The following is a 26684-nucleotide window of genomic DNA, read 5'->3' on the forward strand; positions in this document are numbered from 1 at the left end:
GGGGGGTCTTCGATGGGGTGCCTTTAGCGGATGATGAGCAGACTGAACCCAGGCGGGCTGGGCAGTTGATGGTGGCAGGTGAGGACCCCGGATTTTCACTCCAGCGTCTGTCTCTTGAGGGGGCCCTGGACGTGGCATATTCGCAGGCGAGGTATCATCTCTGTACTTAGTGTCGCGGCTGGTCCGGTGCACTTGGAGTTCTTCTCACACTGCACTGTTACCCTTGCAGCACCTACACGTATTTTCCATATATTTTATTAGACGATGTATTTATTAGATTCTTTTTCCAGTTATTTCTGCCTGTGTTTGTTCATTTTTCTATTGCTTTGTTCATTTTTTTATGGATTTGGAAAAATTCTAATAAGGACATTCACTCCTCTTTCTAGTATCTGTATAGTAGCAAACCCTTTGGTTTGACTTAAAAATTAGTTTGTGACGGGGGCACCCGGGTGGCTCAGTCAGTTAAGCGTCCGACTTCGGCTCAGGTCATGGTTTCGCGGTCTGTGAGTTCGAGCCCCACGTCGGGCTCTGTGCTGACAGCTCGGAGCCTGGAGCCTGCTTCGGGTTCTGTGTCTCCCTCTCTCTCTGCCCCTCCCCTGCTCATGCTCCATCTGTCTCTCTCTCAAAAATAAATAAACATTAAAAATATTTAAAAAATTAGTTTGTGGTGTTTTTGCCCTCTTCTGTTATCTTTTAAGATTACACAAGTGAGATATATTTACATACATATATATATACACACACACATATATATGTATATAATATACACACAGACACACGTATGTGTGTGTGTGTATTAAAAACCTTGAACAAGGAAAACGAAATTTTAAAATAGATGAAGCTTATTTGAAATCCTATCCTCTAGAAATAACCAAAGTTGATATTTTGGTGTAGAAGGATCTTTTCCTATGCAAATATATACATATAAGTACTTTACATAGATTTTTACCAAAGTGGTTTCTTCGTACATAGTTTGTTTTACAGTTTACTTTTTAGCTCATAACACTTACCATGTCAATATAGACCTGCTTTGTCATTTTAAGTACTTGCATATTATCCCATTTTATTGATATGCACAATTTAGTTGAGAAATCAACCATTGTTGGAAATTTAGTTCTGGCTCAGTTTCACAGATGTAAACAACGATGTAATTAATATCTCTGTATGTATATCTTGGCAATAGTATCATCATTTCCTTGATAAATTCCCAGAAGTAGAATTACCAGGTCAAAGGTTTGGGCTGTTTTAAATTATTTTGGTACATCCACTGCCAGCTGGCCTTCTGGGAAGGCTGTGTACATTTCCAGCACCCCCAGAACTGTGTGTTTCCCTGGGCCGTGGCAGAGTTTTGATGGACTGAGCTGTTTTGATGTAGTCTCACCGGTCCTTTCCTGCATAGTTTCCACCTCTGAAGTAATGTTTAAAAGGCATCTTCCAACCTCCACGATTATGTAAATACTCGGTTTTATTGTCTTCTAGTAATTTTATGGATTTATTCTTTTTAAATATCTGGTATATCTGAAATTGATTTTGGCATAGGGTGCGTGGTGGCCATGTGACTTCATTATTTGTTTTCAGATGGCCAGTTTTCCCAGTTCCGTTTAGTCAAAGATCTGTCCTCTTCACACGGAATTCTACAGATGCTCCTTCATTGTCCGCGGGATTCTTGTATATGTTCAGAGCTGTCTCTTAGCTTTCCCTGTGATTTAAATGAGCGGTCTGTCTATTCCTGACCTGTACTCCCTGTTTTAATTACTGAGGCTATGTAATATATTTTGAAATAATCTAATAGCTTTCTATCCACCCCCTAGACCCATTACTCTTCTTTTTTTCGAAGAGTATTATTGTTATTTTTTTGTTCCTCTGTATTAGATGAGCTTTAGAACCACTTTTGTAAGCTTAAATAATACTTCAGATAGTGGGATTGGAATGATGTTGGGTTAAGAAATTAATTCAGGAAAACTCAGCGTCTCCACAGAAGTAGTTTGCCATTCTAAAAATAAAAATGATATATTTTCAAATATATTCAAGTCTTACTTTTTTTTTTATACTTTTAGGAAGGTTTGTGGATTTTTCACATACTGTTTGTGTCTTTGTTCTAGCTCCCAGGCTGTTCATTTCTTTAGCTGTTGGTTGTTGCTCTTATGAGTGGAGTTACTTTTCTGTTGTATTGTAACTGGTTATTATTGGCGCATTGGAAATCTATTGATTTTCGATAACTTTCTAGCAAGCTTTTTATATTAGCACATGTTGTTGTTAATTTTGCCTATAGTAGCTCTGTCCTACATTTTAGTACTTTTTTATGGCCACCTTCCCTTGTGGCTTTTCTGTTTAAAACAACAAAAACAACAACACCAACACAGTAGCTGGTCAATGTTGATTAGTTCACGGAGAAATTCTGGATTTTTTGTTCTTTAAGTCAAGGATCGGTTGAGAACGATGCCTTAAAGCATCTTCTGCGAATAAATCCCTGAGGATTTACAAATGACCGGAATGGTGGCAGTCCAGCAAGTGGGGGACGGAGACTTCCCTCGGCTGGTGGAGAGTCAGGGAGATACTGGGTCTATTTAGCCTGAAAAGGAAACCGTCTTCACGTCTGTGAAGGCTGGCTGTTTCAAAAGTGAAATCTTTTCAGAGTGAATTGGCAGGAAAAGGAGCTTAAACATGGTGAAGCAGTGAGAAGGGCTATATTTGAATATAAACACCGCCCACTGGACAGCGGGTTAGGAAGGGAGGGAGAGGACCTGATTTTTAAAAAGTGTGTTAATAATAGTGAAGTCTTCCTGATTCGACCACAGTCTTCAGGGTTAGGGATGGGCTGTGGCACTTGTCTTCCAAACATGCCACTTTATGACATCCTTTCCAAGTTTTCCAGTGTTCTCTGGTGACAGGGACTACATCTTTACAAACTTATAAAATCACATGGGTTTACACGTGTACTGTTTATTTCTGTTGCCCATGCCGAATTCCTGCTGAAGATCCTGAAACTCCTTTAGGGCCTGGGCCTGGGGTAACATCTACCAAAATATTTATGCTTTTTGGGTCATCTCTCATGGTCGTCTTTAACCTAATGTAACATAATTTTTTTTTAATGACTTTTTCCTGGCTTTAAAATGAAAATTAAATCTTGGTGTGCTATGTTCTGTATTGTAATTTGGAATTGACAGTCATGTATTTGTTCAGCTTTTATAATACATCATGGGCCCCCCCACCCCCACCCCGTCACCCTGTCTTGCCTACCTGTGGAAAGGGGATGTTTACTGCTTTGTGGGACACTAGGAGGGTTTACAGTGATCATATATAAATAAGGCTGTAAGACACTCATAAACATGTGTATATCATTTTTGAAACAGTACAGCCTCGCCTATCCAGAAACCAATTAATTACCATGTTTATTTTTCCGGGACAGCGCTAAGAATCAGAAGGGATGAAAGGACACTGGGCATCGAAAGCCCATGCGTTGAATTCGTGTATTTATTGGTAGACAATATCTCTGGGTCCTCCCTCACTCACCATTTGAATTTTATTTTTCCGTCACACATGGTTGTAATGGTCACGCATACCTGTTCTAGGCCATTGCAAATTAACAGTAGCAAATTGGAAGTAGGCAAAGGCAGACAGAGAACAGTGAGAAGTGATAACAGGAGACCTAATAGTAAGGGAGAAGAAAGGGGAAAAAAAAACTATCGTAGAAGAATGAATCACATGAAAAACCTAGCACTGCAGCCCATTTATTGGAAATGGCATCGTTCTCTGCCCCTTTGTGGCCGTTACTGATTGCCCCAAGTTTTTATATGGAGTCGCCAGGCACATTTTAATTGTGTGCAGTATACTTTAAACAGCGTGGCAAAAGCATGTATATTTTATGTAGATTTTCCAGGGCTTAACCATTTTTTATAAAATTCTGCTTAAAAGAGTAACCCTTCAACTACCCAGAAGACTCCGCTTTGCCGAATGAGTTCTAAATCCCTGTGGTTGTAGTCAACAATATCTGTTAAGTCCTTGATAGGATAAATTCTTGATGTATTTTTTGGGAAGCGCTTTTGCATATCATTTCACAATGGTTAAGTACGCTTTCTGCATCTGTTTTAATGTGTCTATATTTTCACGTCGAATTGGCTGGAAACTATTTGGTTCTGTTCCTCTGACATGCTTATTTCCTTTCTTCCTCCCCCACCATCTGGGGTGCTTTCTCCGATGCTGCCTTTGGAAGGAGAGCGCCACTGTGCTGTCTGAACACATGTGGGTCTCGTTGCATTCACATCTGTCTGTTCACCTCCAGTGTTTCATTTGCACACTCCGTGGAGGTGGGGTGCTGCACGCTGCCTGGAAGAACCGGGGGGAAATGTTCCGTAGACATGCGCATTTGACCACCAGGGCACATTTTGCTCAACAGGAAGCAAATGTGGTAAATACAGGTAACAGGCTATTTACACTTACACGTAACTTTTGTATTTTAACCAGTCTTTTCTTCGTCTTTTTTTTTTCTGCCAAAGCTGGGGATGCGTTATAAGCCCGTTGCCCCTTCTTAAAAGGTAACTGTTTGAAATGTGATCTATGAGACAGTATCTAAAAAGAATCTTAGGAGAATGGTGCTTGTAGTTTTCAGTGCCCACGTAAGGTCTAGTTTGTAAGGTTTCTAAGAAATAACTTTTCATTGACAATAGCCGCCTGAATTGTTTGATTTCTACTGGACACAGTGGAATTGTTGCAGTGATAAGGCAGTTACAAAACCAGAGGATAACAAATAGACCGCCTTTTTGCGAGTGTATTTTACCTCGTGTACTCAGGAGGAGTCTGAGCTAATGAAGAAAAATAACATTTGTACTTATGTCCTAGAAGAATGTCACAAGAACTATTTATTGCTCACTAAAGAAATTAAATTACTTAATGAAGGTGAATTATTAACTTAATTTATTAGGAGTTTAATTTGGGAGCTATTTTCATAGGGATATTGGCCAAGGCATGAACGATAACACTTTAACGCATAAAGACACTCAAATGACTTTAAATAGGCAACTAAGTGTATTTCAATAGAAACTGATATCTCTATGTTTTAAATAATAGCAAGTCCTCAAAAAAGACCTATTATCAATAAAACTATGCAGTCAGTAAGGAGGTATGATTCCTTTAAAGGGAATTCATTTTCAAAAGGCGTGTGGCTTATCATTGATAGGCACCGTGGCATTACTTTATCAGGTAAGTTCCGTTTCTCAAGTAATTGCCCCGTTCCTTCTCCTCGTGGGGTGGCTGTTCATTGGTAACTTTGAGTCATTGGAGACCAGAAATCAGAGTGACCGATGTGCCTTGGGTTTGGTCATAGCCGACAAGCTAAGTCACAGAGGCTTCTGAACCACATAACCCGTAGTAGGTCATGTGTCCATGTGGCGATTGTAAATTCCAAATGGAGTCTGTGTTTCCCGGCCTTAAAATAAGATGTGTTATCATTGCCTTTACTAGATAGTTTCTACTTTGTCCTTTTAAAAATACAGTGAGGTGGGAGGGGGGGCAGGGTTTTTTTTTTATATCCATGTGTGAGTTAGTGATTAGGATAAAAGCCAGAACTGGTAACTTAAGGACAGTTCCCTGGAATCTTCTAGAACCATCATCATGTAACCATTGTTTTAGTGATTCATGAACTACGTGGGAGAATTATGAGAAAAACATCTCATTCTTTAAGTAAACTAGGTTTTTCTTCTTTGAATTTTTTAGTGACGTTAGGAATTTCCATGGTTATATGCAATATGGGATCCTTCTAAAGCAGCACATCTCATGTAGATACAGAAACCAATATTGTGCATTTTCACCTGCCCTTCCCCACATACAAACACAGCTAGCGAGGTTAGAGGAGGCATTTTTAGGTTTGGAATTAAGAGTTTTGCTTTCGCTTTAATCTGTGACATTCCAGATGAAGTAATTTACTTATGACAGACGTATGGTGAGATGCTATTCTTTTAGAACTGTCTGGACAACTTTACTTTATTGCCTACTTATCAGAAAATAGTGGTGACGTGTATTTATTGCCTCAAAGATGCCTGTGAAATGCCCAGTATCATCTGCATCCCTGAAGAAAGGACCCAACCCGTTCTTTGTTGCAGTTTTAAAGAATTCGATTAAGTAACTCGATCAAATTGGTCTTCAGTTGGGAGATCATTACCAAACTAATCGCCTTCATTGACAGATTACTCAAGACCCCCAAGAGCATGTGATTTCTTGTGTTTTGCAGGAATGCATTTGAAACATTTACCAAAACCCTCAATGTAACATAGAAGCTGCTAAACTATTTTTAAGTAATGGGCCATTTTTATTGCTGCTCTAAACCATGCTTCTCGTCACGTGCCACAAAGAAGTACACAGTTTGGTTGCTGTTCCAGAACCTTGAGTAGGACCAAGCACAGGAAGTAAGAGTTTGACATACTCCTCAGAGCAAGTGCTTCCCTATGAGAAAATGTTTTTAAGGTTTATTGATTGAGGATATTCACTCTGTTCCTAATCCAGGATGTTGTTCGTTTAAAAAATTCGGTCTTAAGTTGCTTGAGATGCTGTATGTTAGCAGGAAAAGGTGGCTGGTATCTGTAGATAAAGTCGTGGAAGTCTTTGCTTTTGATTCTGGACTATTTCCGTCTGGTTTGGTGTCTCTGTTACAGAAAGCATAGTCTCAGAGCACCCCCAGTCCCTGGTCAAATCTGTCTTCCCTGCTGCTTATCTTCATGGTTTCAGACAACACTCCTAATTTCAGCTGCTTGATGCATGTCCCTGTGGTCCCAGAAACTCAGCTACGTCCTAGCTCCGTGGCCCGAGGCGCGTCATTTGCCTCAGTGTCTTTGTCTGTAAAATGATGGAATGCTGAGGAGGAAGTGATTGGAGGGCACTGCCTGCCTGCTCTTGGACACGAGCGCAACACAAGGTGTCTGCGGCTTTATCGTGGTGTGGGAACGCCAGCGTGGCGGCCCCCATCTGGGCTCCTGCGTGATCACAACTCAGGCTTTGTTGGGAAGACTTGATGGAGTGTATGTGGTACACACTGTCAGGGGGCTCTCTGCGAGCCCCGCTCCCCCACTGCATAGACTTCGTATTGAAATAGCATCTCCAGTGTGTACCAGCTCGTATCGGATGCTCCTGGACACGTGATTTCGCCCACCTGTAGGCTGATGTAAGCGTTTTGAGCATGTTTAGTGCAGGCCAGGCTAAGCCGCGATGTCTGGTATGTCAGGTGTGTGAAACGCATTTTCAGTTTATGTGATTTTCAATTTAGGATGCATTTATCAAGATGTAACCCTATTGGAAGTCCAAGAAAGATCTGTATATTTTTTCTCCCATTATAAAAATGTTACTAACTTGATTTTATGACCCCTTAATGAGGGTCATAGCTCTCAGTTTGAAAAACATTAATGAGTTATAGCTCTCAGTTTGAAAAACATTGTCCTGCAGTATGCTTTTGGGATTTCCCTCCTTATCTGGGCTCACAGTGAAACTCAGGAAGGATGACGGTATAGTGAGTCATGGATGCTGTTGGTTATGATGATGGTGATGGTGATAAGAATGATTATGATGATGATGGTGACCGTGACGATGGTGATGGTGATAGTGATGATGGTGATGGTGGTGACGGTGGTGACGATGGTGATGATGGTGATGGTGGTGATGGTGGTGATGATGATGACGATGGTGATGGTGATGATGATGATGGTGGTGATGGTGATGGTGATGATGGTGATGATGGTGATGGTGATGGTGGTGATGATGATGGTGATGGTGATGATGGTGATGATGGTGATAATAATGATGGTGATGATGATGGTGACGATGGTGATGGTGAGGATGGTGATGACGATGGTGACGATGGTGATGGTGGTGATGGTGATGATGGTGATGATGATGATGGTGATGGTGATGATGATGATGGTGATGGTGATGGTGATGATGGTGATGATGGTGGTGATGATGATGATGATGGTGATGGTGATGGTGATGATGATGATAATAATGGTGATGATGATGATGATGGTGATGGTGGTAGTGATGATGGTGATGGTGATGATGGTGATGGTGATGATGGTGATGATTGTGGTGATGATGATGATGATGGTGATGGTGGTAGTGATGATGATGATGGTGATGATGGTGATGGTAATAGTGATGGTGGTGATGGTGATGACAACGGTGATGGTGATGATGATGATGGTGGTGATGGTGATGGTGATGATGGTGTTGATTGTGGTGATGATGATGATGATGATGGTGATGGTAATAGTGATGGTGGTGGTGGTGATGACGACGGTGATGATGATGATGGTGATGGTGGTGATGGTGATAATAATGGTGATGGTGATGATGTGATAGTGGTGATGGTGGTGATAGTGATGATGCTGATGGTGTTGATGGTGATAATAATGGTGATGATGGTGATGATGATGATGGTGATAATGGTGATGGTGATAATGACGGTGACCGTGATGACGTTAGTGTCAGCTCCTGCTTATTCACATGTTCTTAACTTATTATATTTTTTATTAAAAAAAATTTTTTTAACGTTTATTTATTTTTGAGACAGAGAGAGACAGAGCATGAACGGGGGAGGGTCAGAGAGAGAGGGAGACACAGAATCCGAAGCAGCCTCCAGGCTCTGAGCCATCAGCCCAGAGCCCGAAGTGGGGCTCGAACTCACAGACCGCGAGATCGTGACCTGAGTTGAAGTCGGACGCTTAACTGACTGAGCCACCCAGGCGCCCCTTAACTTATTATTTTAATTTTAAAACAATGCATGCTTATTTTAAGTAATAGGGAAAAGTGTAAAAACATTTGCATTCATAATAAAAATGGTTAAAGAAAGTTACTAATCTTTTTCCCTTTTCTCCCTTTCCATCTCCCCTCCCACTAAGGTAACCCACGAAAACAGCCTGGTTCTTTGTGCTCGTACGTACGCGGGAAGACATATGTACTGCACGTGGGGCTATCTTTATTGTCTAAAAAGCAGAATCCATTTGTGCAGTTTGATTTTCTCACTTAAAAATAAGTCATGATCATCACTCCAGAGAGACATCCTAGTCTATTTTTAGGCTGCATACTTTTCAAGGTCCCACATTTGTTCAACTGTTCCCTTATTGGTGGATGTTCAGGTTGTTTGTGGTTGTGGACCACCCCAGACAACGCTGCTGGATATTTATGTATTTCAAGGGACACGTTCTTCAGTCGGGTGTTCAGGGGGTCAAAGAATCCGTTTCATTTTCATTGCCAAATTGCTTTCCAGAAAGGTGTCGTCAGCATCCATTTGAGTGTGCAAAGAGTGAGCCTCTTCTTAGGTGTGTGCCAGTCTGGCCTCACGCCAACACTGTGCCTTGTTGACAGTTGCCAGCTCATTCATCACGACAGAGCCAGAGTGTGGAAGAGTGAACGAATGAATGAGTGGAAAAGTGAATGAATGAATGAATAAATGAGAGCACAAATGAGGCAGGCCCGGGCTGCAGAGTGGTGTTTCTGTGTCCCAGTCCAGCTTCTCCTGTGTCCTTGGCATTGCTCACTAGGGTATGAACTTGCTTCAGAAATAAACGTTTATTCCTATCTTCTCGGACAAGGGAAGGATTTCTTCTGCCCTTACGTTTTCCCCAGCGCAGGGTCTACAACTCCGCGAGAGTACTTCCAGCATTTTGTTGTGCGTGAAAGTGAGTTGAAGGTGTCCTTTCCGCATCCTACTTTTCGGCTTTGTGAAGACAAAGGCTGCCTCTTCACCTTGCGTCTCTGCAGTGAGTAATCTGGTGCCAGATAGCTGACGCTTAGTAAGTGGCTTTGAATCCGCACAAGCGTGTCGACAGGATCTCTGCGTCCACGTTTGTGAGCGAAGCCATTGTTTCCTTCCATTTTCTCATGCCTCACGACTACACACGGGGTCCCTGTTGTCTTTCCTGAGATGGAGAGGCTTAGGCCAGCTGCTGGTTCCCCCTTGTTAAGTGTTTGCAGAGGAAAGAGGGGATGGGGATTGATTGACGTCACCCCCGCTTTCACTGTGAACTTCCGTGGGTGCTGATCAGTTTTGCCTCTGTGGTTCCATCATTTGTCATTGACATGTGACAGTACTTGTTCGTTGAATGCCTGGGTACCAGACACAAATGTACAGCCACAGTACATGCATGTGCCCAGGGAAGCCTTCATTTCCCAAGTTTGAAGGGACCTACAGGCAGATCGGCTTTAGGAGATCTCTTAGTTTTATACTCATTATCTCTGTAGTACCTCTGATGTCAGATACAATTGATTAAAATCACGCAAATGGTTGAAAGTGTGTTTTTTCTCCCGACTGCCGATCTTGGTCTGGGTCTCTCGTCGCCTCCCCTCTCCCCACTGCCACAGTCATCCTATAAAGACTCCTTGCTGGAGGTCCTTAGCCTGCCGAGTGGCTTAGGTGATGGATGTTGCAACCCAGCTCGATAATTTGGGGTGTGGAGGAGGATAGGACTGTATCATGCAGAATGGATGTGCAGTAACGAAGAGCCCCCACATGTCTGCGGCTTTGAGTGACTGAACTTGCTTTCCCACGTGAGCTCCGGGCCTATCTCCGCGTAGGCTGCGTGTTTTCCGCGCTCAGATACTAGGTTCGTGTTGTCTCCACCTAGACCATTGGGGGTCACCGTGGCAGATGTGGTGGGTGGTGCACACACTGGCCCTGAAGGCTCTTGGGAAGGGACATAGTATTGTTCCTGCCCACATTTCCTCAGTTGCCTCTGATCTCAAGGAGTGCAGTCCTGTGATGTGCTTGGAAAAGAAGCAGCTGAATATTGGCCAATAACCCTAATGCTTGCTCTGGGGGCCAAGTAGAAAGACGAGGGAGTCAGGAGAGACGAAAGGGCAGCAGATTCTACGACCGTAAGGAAGAAACTCTGCCTTGTAAGAAATTAGCTAACTAATTCTGCCAAAAGAGAGGTTCCAAAACCACTTTTGATTGATGGCAACATCGTTGTAACAAATTTATGGTCTCCTGGGTGATTGCCTTGAAGGACAACAGTCATCTCCCTCCAGAAAGATGTTCTCTAAAGGGCGTTGGAGTACTTGTCAGCTGATACTGACATCTTTAATACATGGCCTGACCCATGCGCCCATTACCATAAACTCAACCACAGGCGGACATCCAGAGGTGAAGGCACCTTAGTGCTTCCTGTTGGCCGTAGGGAGAGCGTAGGAACTGCCTCCAGCGGGCGGTGCTGCCCTCCCAGAAAGCGAGGCTTCCTGTGTTACCTTGTTGCAACAAACCTCGCTTCCTGTGTTACCTTGTTGCAACAAACCTCGTCCCACCTTGTTGAGACAAACACGATTTCTCATTTGATGGTTGCACGGCGTGTTCACTTCTGAACTCTGAGAAGAGGAAACCCTCGCGGGCTTCTAACAGCCGCAGCGTTTTAAGGCTACGGGAGCTTCGGCTGAAATGAGAAGACGTGGTTTTGGGGATTTGAAATCAAGCAGGAGTTGTGATGTGCGGGGACATGTTAATTTCCACATGGGATGATTTTTACAGACCAACCCAATAATGTGTAATAAACACGCAGATAAATGGCTCCAGCTCACGTAGGGTTTGGCCGTCACTCAAACCAAACCCCTGAGGTGGACTGGCTTGTGGCCTCCACGGGAGAGAGGGCTTCTTCTCTGCCTTGGGGAATCCTTTCTGACCGCCCAAGGCCGCTCCGTGTTTTCTCCTCGAGAAGCCCTTCGAGCAGCAGAAGCTGTTCCATGACCGTGTGGCCGGCGCCGTGGGCACGGTTGGTTCCGGGTGTCCCCGCGTCACACCGTCCTGATCGCGGTCGTCTTGTGGTCTGTGCCTTGCGTCCTGCTGCTTATGGCCCTCGCGACTCGAAGAACGTTTCCAGGTTGGAACGGGTTTTAAGGATCGTCTGCCACACCCCTGCCTTTGTGGCACACGAGGAGATGCAGACTCAGGGTAGCTTGTGGATACTGGTCAAGGTGTCCCAGGGATGCCGGTTGTGGAAATAAGATGAGGGACCTGTTTTCTGATGACCAGCCCAGGGCTTTTCATGTGCCAGCATGCCACATCCATCGCCAACTTGTGTGCTTCTGGAAGCTCCACAGTAGGCAGTGTGTGGCTTCATTAAACATTTGAGTAAATATGGTACTTGCAAGATTTTTTAAAGATACGGTCTCTTAAAAAAATAAGGAACACGCAGGGGCACCTGGGGTGGCTCAGTCGGTGAAGCGTCCGACTTCGGCTCAGGTCATGATCTCGCAGTTTGTGAGTTCGAGCCCCGCGTCGGGCTCTGTGCTGATGGCTCAGAGCCTGGAGCCTGCTTCGGATTCTGTGTCTCCCTCTCTCTCTGCCCCTCTGCCTCTCATGCTGTCTCTCTGTCTCTCTCAAAAATAAATAAACATTAAAAAAATTTAGAAAATAAATAAAAAATAAAGAACATGCAGTCATTTGTCAGTAATGTAATCTATCAAACTAACGTTACTTCTGTGTCACAATCAGGTTCATCTTATGTCACTTGGACTTAAGATGCCTTTCGGAGGACCAGAAGGTGCTAGAAGTGTGGGACCTACCTGCAGTTCCATTCATGTTACCGCCAGTTTAATTCTCCATCTCTGTTGTTCTTTCTTTACCTCCTAGCGAGGTTCTGTTTTGTGTTAAACACCCATATAAATGTTATCAATAATCAATATATTCTTCTGACCCATTTTTTATATTTTCTAAGTCCTTTTTCTAGCAAGCAAATATCAGCATTCCTAACTCTTAACACAAGTAAATAAATTAAAATAGGTATTTATCAGTTAAGGAAATGGTTTGCTGTAGTTATGGGGCCAAGAAACAGTAACTGTATTCAGCGTATCTGTGTTTCTTGTTTGCAGCTTGGCAACTAACCATAGAGATTGTGTGTGTGTGTGTGTGTGTGTGTTAGTTGTGGTGTTTGTATCAATATTCATACGGATACAGTAATTCCGTGTGAAGGGAAATCAGTGTTTTTCTGAGCTGATTTGCATATGCATGTCAGACCTAGCTATGGCGTCTTTATGGCACGGACGAAAACAAGCTGACCTTTTACCAAGTTTTTGATTCTGGAAGATTCTGTGTTTTGAGTTTGGAGGGGAGGGGCTGCAGAGGAAAAGGGAAGAAGCAATTGTTGATTTATATCATGATGCCAGCAACAGTCAGGAACATAAGATGCTTTTCAGCTATAATTGTATCTTTGCTCAAGGCTACTGTAGTTATACTACATTAAATCCCATTGTCAGTCAACTCCGGAGTTTCAAGGAGCTTCCGTTGATACTGACCCATAGAACATTGATACTGACCCATAGAACGGTCCCAACTATCCTTTGTGCGTCTTCTCTTATTATAAAGCGTAGTGTTATTTTATACACTGGAGATATTGTATCACGAGAGCACATAATATCACTCCTTGATAGGATTATGGTACAGTAATCAGAAATACGTGTCAAAACTTATCTAGCTAGCTATCCTCTTAAAGTCCTTGGTTTTCATTACAATTATTTTCCAAAAAGAAATCGAAAATAAAATGTCATTGTGAATAGCATACATCTGAAATGGGTTGTTTACCCTTAACAGGAAAAGGACAATACATCACAGAAGCTTTCACCTGGCTTCTATCAAAATAATTATTTTAACAATTATCTCTACCATTCAGTTAACTTTTGCATGCGGATGGTGTTTCTGTGTCTTTGTGTTCAGCAACCCCGTGCTTAGAGTTCTCCCAGGAACTATTATGCTGCCAGATTTTATTTTATTTTATTATTTTATTTTTTAGTACAGAGGGAAAAAAAAGAAAGAGAAAGGGCTATTTAAAAGGAATTGCACTCGGATACGTACATTCTTTGGAGATCACGGTGGGGTCTCCGGAAGGGGCGGTCGGACTAGCCAGTCTTACCAGGCAAAGAACCACATAGACGCTGGACCTTAGAAGTCAGTCGGATTGAGCTCATGAGGACGCGCATCCTTAAGTGTCTTTGAAAACTTTCATTCCTCACGTGTACTCCCAAGTCAGTTGTGTGTGTGTGTGTGTGTGTGTGTGTGTGTGTGTTTGAAATTGAGGGGCAGGCGTTTTGAGTTACAGACTCCTTATTCGTTCAGTTACACATCACTCAAAGATGTGCCATCCCAGCGAGGTCAGCATCAACTTCCTATCCTTTCCTTCCTTCCTTCAGGAAAGTTGAGCGCACAGCAAATGTTACTAAGGGGGCTTTTGTGTGTTTGCTTAAATGCGTACATTAAATTGCTTCTGTTTTCAAATATTTCTCATCTAACGGAGCAGTTTGCAGAATGTGATCCCAATTGTTCAGGCCTCGGACCCTGGTGCAGAGATGGTGGGAGAGAAGCCTGCCCTGACCACTACCCCCCACCCCCCGCCCCGCCTTCACAGGGCATCTGTGATTTTCAGGCCAAATCGTTTTGAAAGAGAACGTATCTCTCCGTGGGGTAACTTTCTTGCAGTGGACTCACCCCCAAGGTGGGACCCCTTTGGCTTGTCTTGTGTGTGTACTTGAGTGAGTAGAAACACTTTAAGAAAAGTAAACTCCGTGCTTTTCTACTGTCATATTTGATTTGAGCTCTGCTCTGATGGTTGTTTGAAGCTAACGTGAAATGCAGTGCCTGCCTGACCCATTTTCGCAGCCCATTATCATAATTTCACTGTCGTATGGCCACTGAGTTAATGTACTTACAAATGACAGAGAAAGTGTGTTACATGACCTTAGGGTTTTCAAAAATTAAATGACGTGGTAGGTCGTATTTCAAAGAATAGCTAAGGAGAATGGTTTTCTTTCCTGCATAAAGTGTCACTACGCATAGCAACAGGATATTGTATTTCTTTTTTATTACACAAAAATGTGAAGCTTTTAAACTCCGAGATTCCCCACATAAAATTTAATATTGGGGTAGGGAGTGAAATATCCAGTGGATAAATTTGCTTCTCCCCCATCTCGTCCCCTCTCCCTCTCTGGATGAAGCCCCCTTCAAAACTTAGACGTGCAGAGATACTTTGAAATTCTTGTCCGGTGGTGAATTTAGGGTTTTGCCCCCTTACGCAAAGCCATGAGTTCCCACCCAGAAGGCAATGGAGTATTACATTTACTAAAATTCGCTTTGCTAGGGTGCCTGACATTAGCTTATTGTTTTGTCTTATGCGCTATAGGAATTATTTTTCATTTTAAAAAGTGGTGGTTTTTTTTTTTTTTTGAAAGATTTGACTCTTTTGGTTTGAGGTTAAATGAGAGCTGGAAAAACACCTTTTAATTAAAGCAAATGATATTGGTATCTTGTCGGTGCACAGAGCCCTATATTACCCACACTTTATGGTCTCCTGGACGCACACGGCCGAGCGGTACCCCACTCTGTGTGATTGATGCTCTCCATCATGGACGGGGATATTGGGGTGTGACGGGCCGTGATGCACACCCAGTGCGTAAGGAGATGGGGGGACAGACATCAAAAGTGCAGTCCTGTGGTAGTCCTGTGGGAACGAACTCACTCATCTGTTCTAGAATTCTCTTTCCAAGTAAGAATAGTGTATGTGAAGCGGTACCTCTCTGAAGGAGCCCTCAGGACTGGAAAAGCCATAGGCTGACTTACGGATCATAGACTGTATGGGGCGTCCGCGCATCAGTAAGAATTCAAAGTCCCTTTGCATGTCGTTTGTGTGAACTGAACACAGGGTCTGTGTAACGGGGAGGCAGCGGTGCGGGGTTGAGTTGCGTACCAACCTCGACTGGAGTTTTGGTGACCAGAGACCCAGCTCGCATGTAGAAATAATAGTATTAACCACTGTCCTCGAGAAGAACGCCAGGGAGAGAGGAGAAACAAGTCTCAGGCTTATATTCCGTTGCAACCGAAGGGTGTCCCTTGAAAGCCAAAAAGTGGGACTAAAGTCGGGCCGTTGGGTTTTCTTTTGGCTCCTGTCTGCAGACTGCAATTGAGGGTGCTTGAGTCCAGAAGTACAGTCACGGGCTCCTGTCGATCCACTGGCAGGACGCGTGCCCTGCGTCCGGGAGGGACTGTTGTGCGCGGGCTCGGTGCAACGCAGAGCCTTACGAATGTAAGCCCCTGGCGGTGATGACATAAAGAATATTATTTAAAGTTACTAAAATTTGACGAAGCCGCTCAATTTCATCTGTGCAGTGTTGTGCACCCAGACTAAACTGCAGGGGGAAAAGACGGGGTGGCAGTGTGTGTTTCAGAAATGACTTGTCATGATTAATTTCTTTTTTTTTTTTTTACACCAAACCAATCAGACCATTTAAAAATTTTCTGACGTAGCCAAAAAGTTTTTATTTTTGCCGTTGGCTCCGGCGGCTCTGAAAATCCCTTTATTTCCTTGACTCCAGTGGACAGCGACCGCACGGTCCTCTTTTTTTCCGAAAACGAACACCGCAGCCTGGACACGGCAGCGTTCGAGCGCTTCCCCCGGAGGAAGCCTCGTTTTACCTTGCAGCTCGATCCCCGGTCCTGCCTGGGGTTGATCGGAAGCTGCCTTCTCGCGTTCTGAATACACGACGCCCGCGGAAAAGTCAAGTTCGCGCCAGCGTCTCAGACACGCGCGACGGCCCGAGAAGCCAGGGGACTCCGTGGCACGCGCACGCCGTAGGGGTCCAGCTGCCACGCGGCGCGGGACGTGGCGGCGGGGCTTCGGGGTGGGGCGAGCCGTGGAGCCGGGAGGCCAGGAGACACAGGGCTGCGCGTGGCTTCCAGAGTTGACAAGGGCAGGGCGTCTGTGCACGCAGGCGGGGGGGAGCTTCCTGCCTCTGCGCTAGGGGAACACATGCGGCCCGGAGAGGAGAAAGGAGGGAAGGGGCCAGGCGCCCCTCTGCAGCAGATGAGCACGGCTGGCGAGTGGTCGCCTCCAGTTGAAGGATGCTCTTGTCCCTTATTAGAGACGTGAAGCGGGTCAAGAAAGGAGGCAGATGAGCCCTCGCCTCTCAGAAGCAGGGCAGACCTTTCGTATGCCTGTTGGGCTCCGACACAGGCTTGGGTGGGAGAAAGATGGGGGGGCGTTTTGCACGCGGGGAAGTGCATCCGGTTGGGCATTCTAAAACAATGCACCGCATTCTCCCTCGTCTCGGAGACACGGGGCAGGCAGGACTGCACCTTGGGGCTGTAACTTTCCAGGCCGCATCGCATCGCGGGGGGACAAGTGTAGACCCCCCCCTCCCCCACCACCACCACCAGAGTTGGCTTCCTTAAGGAGGAGTGGGGATGAAGGGGCTTATTAGTACCATGAATCGCCTCTCCTGTCAGTCAGACACCCAGAAATGCGCGACGTGCTGCTGGCCATCGCGGGGCCGGAATATAAATCACTGACGATTACATTAGTAGATAATTTGGGAACTTAACAGTTTGCATTTTGCACTTCCCCGTTGTTTTGCTGACTTGCGCTTTTCTTGGCTGTCCGGGATTTTATTAACCGTCTTGAAGACATCTATCACCTCCTTCCTCTTCATTTTCCAATGGGCAGATTTTCCCAGGAAGGAGAGTTGCGATACTGATGCCTGCAGTCGCTGCTCCAAAAAGATTGCTGTATTTCCATTGACATGCAGTGCATTACCATAATTGGCTTTTCTACATGATAGGAGAGAGGAAATAATAATGTCATTTTATTTACAGCCAGAGTGTCGCTTTATGAGACTTCTCCAAGTTTCTGCCATGCTGTGTAGGTCAAATGACATCTTTTGATTAGTCCTGTCCAAAGACTTCAAAGCTGAGTGGCATGTAATGGAGACCTAGTGACAAACCAAATCTAGAAAAGAAATAAGACTGCCAGTTTCCCATTAAACAGCCTGCTAAACAGTACAGCTTCCCCGTGTCGGCTACGGAACCACTCTGACCACCTAAATCAGGGGAATGAAGGGAAGCTGAATTGGACATTAGTACCGCAAATGACTGTGGTGATTGCCGCCGCCGCCCCCCTCCCCTCCCCCCAAAATCAGCAAGCCGACCATGTGAGTTACGGGAGGACCGCGCTGCGCCCATCCGTTTCTCTCCTGCCACTTGCTGGTTTTCTGATCTGGTTTATTTAGGTTTGACATCAGCCAAATGGTGTAGCAGGACATCTCTGACAGATATTCTTACTGATTTAACGGGAGGCACAGCTCAGGAAAGATGGATCTTCTGAGACAGGATTTCGGAGCGGTGTTTTTTTTCCCTTTTCCACCCCATTTTCTTTCCTTTATGATCCCTGTTGATATGTTGTTCCGACGCACAGTCGAATCATTAGGGCCGTCAGAACTTTTGAGGAAGTGTGTTTGATTGACGAAAGGGAGTCTTGATCCCGCCTGCCACACATCGTGTTAGTGTGCGTTTTTTTGTTTGTTCGTTTGTTTTTGTTTTTTAAGGTTTCCGAACGGGCATTTTGTACTAGAGATTGACAAACCAAGTCATTTCTGCCCCGCAACAGCGAGGTGTACCTTCCCAGGTGACTGGGCCACGTAGAAATTTATACCGTTTGTGTGAACAAAGCAACGTCCTCAGTGCGTTCATCTACATTGATTGGCTTTGGATTAAATCTAGGGTCTACTCGTTCTTTAATTCATTATTCCAGCCGGTCGTTATTGAACAACTGTTTTGCTTCAGGTACCACGCTAGCTGCTAGGAGCCGAGGTCCACAAGGATGTGGTTGCACTCTCATCAGGACGACAGATTGCTTGGCCCCCGGTGACGTGCGCACAGGTCGGGGGAGGGGGGTCCCCCGAGGCCTGGCCAGGTGGCAGTGCAGAACCCATTCTGCGGTAGGGAGGCCCTGGGGTGCACAGAGAGGGGGCTTGCTAGAAGGAGCCTGGGTGGGCCTGGTTAGAAAACAGATTCTTTGTTTCTTTTCAGCTCCCCCCCCCCCCCGCCACTGCTTTTTTTTTCATGATGGTAAAATACACACAACATAAGGTTTACCTTCTAACTGTGTTGAAGTGGGCAGTTCAGTGGCATTCACACTGTTGTTCAGTCTCTAGCACTTTCCACCTTCCCGAACCGAAACGCTGTCCCCATGAAAGGCTAACTCCCGTCCCTCTCCCCAGCCCCTGGCCACACCCTCCTACCCTCTGCCTCTGTGACCAGCCTGGGTCAGTGTGGCTGCAAGTGGGTTCCGGGGGGTTGGGGGACGGGGGAGGGGGGGGGCGGTTGGCGGATGCCAGTCCCGGAAAGGCTCTCCCCGCAGCCTGTCATGGCTGATACAGATGAACACAACTTTCAGGCAGAACTGCCCAGGAGCAATTCTGCTGACCTTCATGTAGATAAAGATCTGATTTTACAAACAGCATATTCTGAAGACAGGATTCATTTTAAACCCATGCCGCTTATAGTTCCTGATAGAAATGGTTCCATGTACGGTAATATGGGTGCATGTCAGGAGCCTGGCTCTGAAACAGACTGCCGGGAAAGGCCACCTGCTGGTAACGCGTCCGGGGGCAGCTCACGGAATCCCTGTGCCTCAGTTTCCCCATGTGGAAGTCGTAGTTATAGTAGGCTTTCCCCTCATTGTTGGCGAGGGCTTAACACGATTAATAAATGCAGAGCACCGAAGATGGTCCAGAGAAAGGGCTCCCACTACCTGTTATTAGTCAAGGACATTTTAACCCAATGCATATCGCTGGTTGAGGAGATAGTCTGTGGGTACGAAATGTTTACCCAAGAACAAGCAAATCAGTTCTTTCAAAATAATAGTATATTATTAATCCTCCCAAATAAATTTCTGGTGTGCTAAAAAAAGTCATGCTCCCTATCTAGGTGGATCATTATCTCAGAATCTATTTTATTCCTATCTGAGACCGGATTTCAGTGTTGTCACGGAAAAAAAAAAAAAAAAAAAAAGGCTTCTGGTGATCATGGCGGGCTCTCTCCCTTTCTACGGAGAATGCATTCATATGTGCGTACTTTTTTCTTTTCAAGCTATGTTGTGGGTATTTGAGAACTGTTAGCGGTCAACATCCTTTTTTTTCTGCACGTGACTTGGCTTTGCTAATTTCCACTTGGAGTCCTCTCCCATAGCTACCTGCTGCCTTTCTTTCTCCCTCTGGATATTTTCGTTCCCCTTTCTTTTCTCAATAACTTCAACATGCCCAGCACTTCTTTCCAAGCGGTTTCATCAACAGAACCAACAGAGACAGAGAGGAAGAGAGAAACACGGGAACTACAAAGTCAGGAGTTGAGTTTCCTTTATTTAGCTGCTCTTAGTGAGAAAGGCGGTCCTGTGGGAACAGCTGGAATAGAATTTGTTTTGTTGCACCACGAGCGAATCTTTTATCTTAAAACCTTTTCCTAGAAATTGTCGAAGCTTGTGTGTTCTCCAAGAATCCCACCTGCAGCCAAGGCACCGAGAGGTGTGGTCTCTGGGCGGACTCAGGGCACCACGCACGACCTTTGCCAGAGATCGGAGAGGAAGTGTCCTCAGACCGGCTAGGAATTGCTATTTACGGTAAATTTCTGAAAAGGAAAGTAACGACGAGTTCAAGGGCCCTGAGTCCCCCCCGCCCCCAATTACATGGAGCATCGTTCCAGCCTCTGCTTCGTATCTCGGGGAGACGTGATGTCAAGAATGCACGGGGCTCGCACCTAGACTGTGACTCTGGTACCTTTTCCATCCGTTTAGCCAGGGGACTATCTCCAGCTCCACTTAAGGATGCAGATGAAGAGTGAAATCCCTTCACCTGCCGAATTCACTTCTCTGGGTGCCCCAGGCACCCCGGGCCTGCAGTCTGCCTGCACCCCCTCCCCGGTGTGCTCAATAATGCAGCAGGATTTTGCTTCCACCAAAGTGTCACCTGTCTAGGTGAGTTGTGCCAGTGTCTATGTGAAGTGACAGCCATCTTTGAGTACCAGCGTCTTTAACTGACTTCTCTTTCATCATTCACGTTGGAAAGGTAACATTTTCGACAAGGTTGTTTCCCTCTCCCCACTCTTGTTTCTCCCCACCTCCTCCCCGCCCCCCCCGCCTTGCCCCTCCCCACTCTCGTAGCGCACCTGATCAAAACATCATCGCTGACAAAGGGTTCCTTCTCCACATTAAATGAGCCCAACTAGCCTGGGAATTTTCATGAAGAAAGCAGGTGAAATGCTGATGTGCAAAGTTAATGAATCTGGTAACAGAACCTTCTTGAGCCTGGATGATCCGGTCCAGCGGCGTTCCGTCTCCCCACGCTTCCTGTAAAGAATGTATGGAAGTCAGTTATGCGGCGTGATTCTAACATCTGTCCTACCCCAGAATGGTAATTTGTATAAGTAATGGAAACAGGTTAAATACTTCCATTCTAATGTTGCCGGCAGGGATGAAATGAACATTTCGATGAAATCGTCTCGACAGAGCGGAGCGGGGAGGGGCCTGGGCTGGTTCATTTCCACTCCCTTTGGTGGTGGAGGCCTAATGAGAATGCCCGCGTGGATAGTGCGTCAGATGGAAGAGGAAGGGCAAGGAAATCTCGGAGATCGCAGTTGCCGAAGCGCCGCGAGGCACAAGGCAGCCTGGCCCCCACGCCCGCCTCTGCTCATGACCGGGCTCCGCTCCGAGGGGCCGAGGGGGGGCGAGCAGGGCCGGGGCCCCTTCGCCCTCTCTGTCGGACGGCCAGCAGGGGTGGTCTTCGTCCGCCGAAACCCAAGGGTGGTCTTGCGCTGCCTCTTGGAGCCTGATCTCAAACCCTCAAAGGGACTGTGTTTTCTTCATTTCTCTGTCAGTGTAAATGACCTGCTTTTTGAGTGGTTTTCTCTTTGCCTAGAAAGTGACTGTGCATCCTCAGGCGGCCATGTGAAGAAGCCATTTTATTTGAGTTGTTGGTGCTGTTTCACGTTTCGTAAGAGTCGGCCCTCCCTTCCTCTTCACGGTGCCCCATGCACGTTACTCTGCGTCTAGAGAAAGCATGAAGTCTTCCAGGAAGAGAAAAAAACCCAGTTGTGCCAAGTGTCCCGTAATGTCCTTGTCAATTCAAGTACGTGAATGTGGATTATTCAATGTATTTTCATACTAAAATGCTGAATGTGTATGCTGTGTTTGCCAGGATCACTACCCCCCTCCAAGTTAGATGACATTACTTAAAATCCAAGTGGGCTCAAGGTGGAAACAGTAGTCAGCTAGCCTGTTATATGAAATGCCAACACCAGAATGACTCCAGATAGCTGCATCTGGGGGCGTGGCAAGAGCTGAGCATCGTTTATTGAAAGAACACATCCTTCGCTTTATATCGGGATGTTTTGCCACCAAGTAGGAACGGATACGGGTGGGTGCTTGCACGTCGTGAGAGCGGGCATTCTGAGTAACCCGCTATAATCCAAAGCACAGATTTGGAGCTGACTTTTAGAAAGCAAGCCAGGTTCAAGGCAAAGCCTGCCTTCTATCGTTGTTTCAGCTCTTCCAAGTGAGGCACCCCCAGTTGGGTTCATCTTCCAGAGGGGCAGGGATGGCGAGGAGGCAGAGTCCTGGAGCGTTCGTCTCCTGTGGAATAGAGCGCGGGGCGGTTCTGGAGAACACCTTTCCGTAGTGCGTAATTGGGGTAGAGATGAAGGGGCGGGCTGAGGGGCTACAAACCTAATTGCTCACAGCCAGTGGTATTAAGACTCGAGGGAATTTGGAACTTCACTCCGTTTAGCCCTTAAAAAACAAATACAGCTGTCCCTTCCCACCATCCTTAAAATGACCGTGGAATAGAGCAAGTTGTGTTTCCTTCAAAGAAACAAAGATGTTTCTTGGAATGTTGGGCTACAATTTGAGAGATACCGTTTTTATCTCATTTGCCAAAGATAAGATGTTTGTGCCTCAGTGTATAATTACGGTTCGAGATGAAAATATCTTTTCGGACAATGCGTGTGTATTTTTACATTTTCAGCCGTCAGGGCGCACATTGTTGACATCAGATTAAACTCTAACAGGGGCCGTATACATTGCCTTATGTCCACTTGCATTAGAATGCACAGGATTTCGTGTTGCTTAAGATGACAGCACGTCTTTAGGGACACACTGGCATCCAGAAGGCCCATTTTATGACAAAAAATATTAGCAAGATTTAATTTCCTTTTTAAATGAAATCTAACCATAGGATCTGGGCGTTTCATTCCCATTTGGGGAATGAAGAGGCCCGTGCAGCTTTTATCCATTGACCCAGGCGCACGCTCGCGCACACGCATGCCCACACCTGCACACACCTGCACGCAGACACAGGTGCAGGCACGCACGCGCACACACGTGGGCCGGCGGCATCGTCTCTCCTGCCTCACAGGTGCCGCCGTGTGCTCGTTCCGACGTTCCGTTCCACTGCTGGGCGTGTTCTCCCAGGCACCGCGGGACCCACCGCGTGTGCACAGACCGGCACACTCCACACCGCGTGCCGGGGCTCGGGAAGGGGCGGCGGGGGGTGGGGGGATGATGGCAAGGCCGTTTTTACACAAAAAGAAGTGGCAGAGGATGGTTTGGCGTCTTTGTTTCATTTGACGGGGAGAAATGTCACTTGTTTCTGCAAGTGATCGTGAGAGGAGAGTTTTATGCTGCGGTTACCGGTTACCGTTCCCAAGCTTAGTCATTCATCAGATTTCCGCGGGGTGGGGGGGGGGTGAAGGCGCAGGGGAGGGAGCGGCGCTGAGGGTGGGGGTTTTCGTGGCGAAAATGCAGTGATGTGGAGCTCTGTTTCCTGTGAAGCAGTAGCTGCTCGCGTAAAAGTCTCGTAGGCCAAGGAATCACGCTCATTCACCTGGCGAAGTGCACTGTTCTCGCAGTTTCGTCGCTAGAAGTAACAGTGTCCGCAAATAACCGTATTTTGGCGCATCTGTCCCCGTATAGATCTTCAGAAAGTTGTAGCTTGCAGTGAAAACAAAAGGTGATGGCAAATCATTGCCTGAACTCGGCACTTTTTATGAGTCCGTCTCTCTCTGCCTCGGCAAGAAAAATTTCGAAGGCACCTAGGAAGGCAGTTGTGAGAACTAAATGGCAACAGTAGAAACAAGCCCAACTGTTGTAATGAGAGAAGGATGCTTTCTGTCGCGGCCGTGTGGATGTCCCTTTGCTCCAGTCACCACTGTGGTCATTAAGGGGTTTTCCAGGAAGTTGGGTGCTGTGTGACCTTGTGTTAAGCTTCCGATCAAGTGTGGAAATCCTCACGTGGGATATTGCAGCAGGATGCTGTGGTGGCGAATCACAGGGGCACATCATTTGCATCTGGCCATAGCAGACTTAAGGAGAAAAACTCCCCTAGCTTTCTGTTAAAAGTCCGCCTGTCACCCATGTCCGCAAGTCCTTGTGTGTCCCCGCACCTGATGACCTCCGTGCCTCCATCCCCCAAAAGCTGAAGCTCCTGTTTCTCCTGTCTCATCCTGTGCCTTTGCGAGAATAAGACGCTGGGTTCGAAACGGACACGCCCCCGAGACATGAGCCCTGGGTGGGGTTCAGAGACCGTGGAGCCCTTGCTCTCCATCGCGTGTCACTTCCGTGTTCCGACACCCCTGAGGAGCGAAGGTCTGCGGGAGTTGACTCGGTGGCAGAAAACTTGGTTGAGGAACTGTAGGGCGCACCACGTGCAATGCTGCAAAGTGACCAGATGTCACGTTCGCTGTTGGTTCGCCATGCCAGCTCTTGTGTAGATGGCGGATAGTCCGAGAACCAACAGGTGCTTGAGCTGACTTACACGTCTTTGTTGGTTTTGGCCGCTTGGGGAGAGATTCCATGTACGAGTCTCCCCTCCTGACTTGCAGACGTCATCCGTGAGGATGAACCTGACCCTATCTGATGGAAGTCTTTTCTGGTGTCGGTGGTCAGATCGTACCAGGTTGGAACCCAGCGTTCTGGGCATGGCTTGCGGATGTTGGGTTTGTAAGCCCAGGCTGGTCCGACTGCCAGAGAGCGGCGTCGTCCTTCTGCGGTGCGGAGGCAGTGACTGGAAGCCTGGGATCCCCCCTGCCTGGCACTGGGTGTGCACCTGTTGGCGATGGACCAAGGGAACGTTAGCACAGTTTGTGAACCTATTGGCCAGTGGTGGCGAAAGGTGTGTGTTTTCCCAGGATCGTGGAAGAATTACTGACTTCTTGCTCTTCGTGCATCATTTTAAGTTCTCTTCTAATTTTGCAAGGTTCTCGTGCATTTTTCCTTCCTGACATCACTGAAAACTGGTGAAGGTTTGCAGTCTCGTTAATCAGGTCTAAGCCCTACTTTGTGTTATGCCGTTATTGTGACTCTGGATGGAAGGCTAAGACCTGGCGTGCCACTGGGAGGCTGGGAGGAGCCTTAAAAGGGGGTTTCTTCTTCCTCTTTGAACTCGAATTGCATTCGGGGACGGTGAGGAAAGAAGAAATGATAGTGAAGGAAGTTACCTGTGGATTCCTAATTAGAATGACGAGTTGGATACAAATGACAGGCCATTCTATTTACGGACTCTGCAGTTCTTAAAAATGGCTTCTAGCAGGTTTTAAATAAAGAAACAATTCTGGTATAAATCAGATGGTTTTGCAGACCAGTACGTTAATGATTGGTACCAGGCAATTAAAATCTGCCAGAGTGATAGAAAAATTTTCGCTCCTATCACATGAGAGCAGAAGTGGTGTTTCAGCTTTGCTTGGCAGAGTATCTTCCTGCGAAAAATCAGAACGTATGTTCGTAAATTAACACGTATCCTGCTTGTACCTTAGTGTCCGTTTCAGAGTAGGAAGGAACGAGCTCTTACCTATATCTGCTTTCTCTGCATTTTTTATTTCCCAGTGTATTCTACCTTTCATCAAAACCACCTGCTCTGCTCGTAACAGAGGTGAAGTAACTTTACAAGTGATCAATTATAAATTTGGAAGAAAGTGTGTTTTGCAAGACTCCACGATGAATTGCAGCTGTACATTTATCACGTAGGTGTGTGTGAGACCCGTTTGTGAATTGGCCCCTTGGAGTAAATGTATTTTGATATAATGGCCATCTGCTCATGGATATCACATTTGCCGGTCTAAAACCTAGTTGGATGTAGATAGACGTGTAATTTGGTAGGATTGTATAGTTTCACCAGGTGGCAATACGATAGCAAAGTTTGGTATTTACTGGAAGCCCGTAACCAAGCAGGGATGAGACCTGTGTTTGATAGTTGTCACTTTTAAATATCCATTTTCCTCATTCACAGCCAACTCTCGATTATGCGCGCTAAGGAGGGAAAGACCTTGGATAACAAGCAAAGTCTCCCAGACTGATTATTGTTCATTTGCCCCCCCCCCCCCCCACCGCTGCCGCCCCCTGCATCCTGCACCGGCCTCGGGAAGAGCTGCTAATCAGGAGCCCCCTTCTGCTCCCTTCGAGCCCCCACCACCCTTTCTTCCTCTGGAAGGAGTAGCCGTCAGGGATACTGCCGAAGGGCAGACAGAGGGGCCTGGAAAACGCGGAAGTTAAAGACCGCACTTCCCGAATAATCCCCTGGTGTGAATTTGGAGTCTGATTGGTAAGTGCACCATCTACCCAACGATGAAGGCCAGTAATGGGTCGGCTCTCAGTGGGACAGACCCTTATTTTGTTCCGATTGTTCAGAGGTTAGTGACAGCTTGAGAGGCACGAGACTAAGCAGGGGTGCCTCTTAGGCCCAGCGTAGGGGGACGGTCCCTCCGTGCGCATTTGCTAGTTTGCTTTGCCTCCGCAGGACCTGAGGCGGAGGCGGCGGGACCCACAGGCACAGACTCGGGCGCGATGATCACGGCTGCCGTGTCCATGAGCGCTTCCTAGAACCCCTTCCCCCCCAAAGACACCAGTAGT

General features: G+C 46.3%; 1 protein-coding gene across 1 annotated transcript in view; it reads left to right on the forward strand.

Moving 5' to 3' along the window:
• TSHZ1 (teashirt zinc finger homeobox 1) overlaps positions 1 to 26684 on the forward strand; it is a 75233-nt gene that overhangs the window by 36454 nt on the left and 12095 nt on the right. The window lies entirely within an intron of this gene.

Source organism: Panthera leo, chromosome D3 (genome assembly GCF_018350215.1).
Source record: "Panthera leo isolate Ple1 chromosome D3, P.leo_Ple1_pat1.1, whole genome shotgun sequence".
NCBI lineage: Eukaryota > Metazoa > Chordata > Mammalia > Carnivora > Felidae > Panthera > Panthera leo.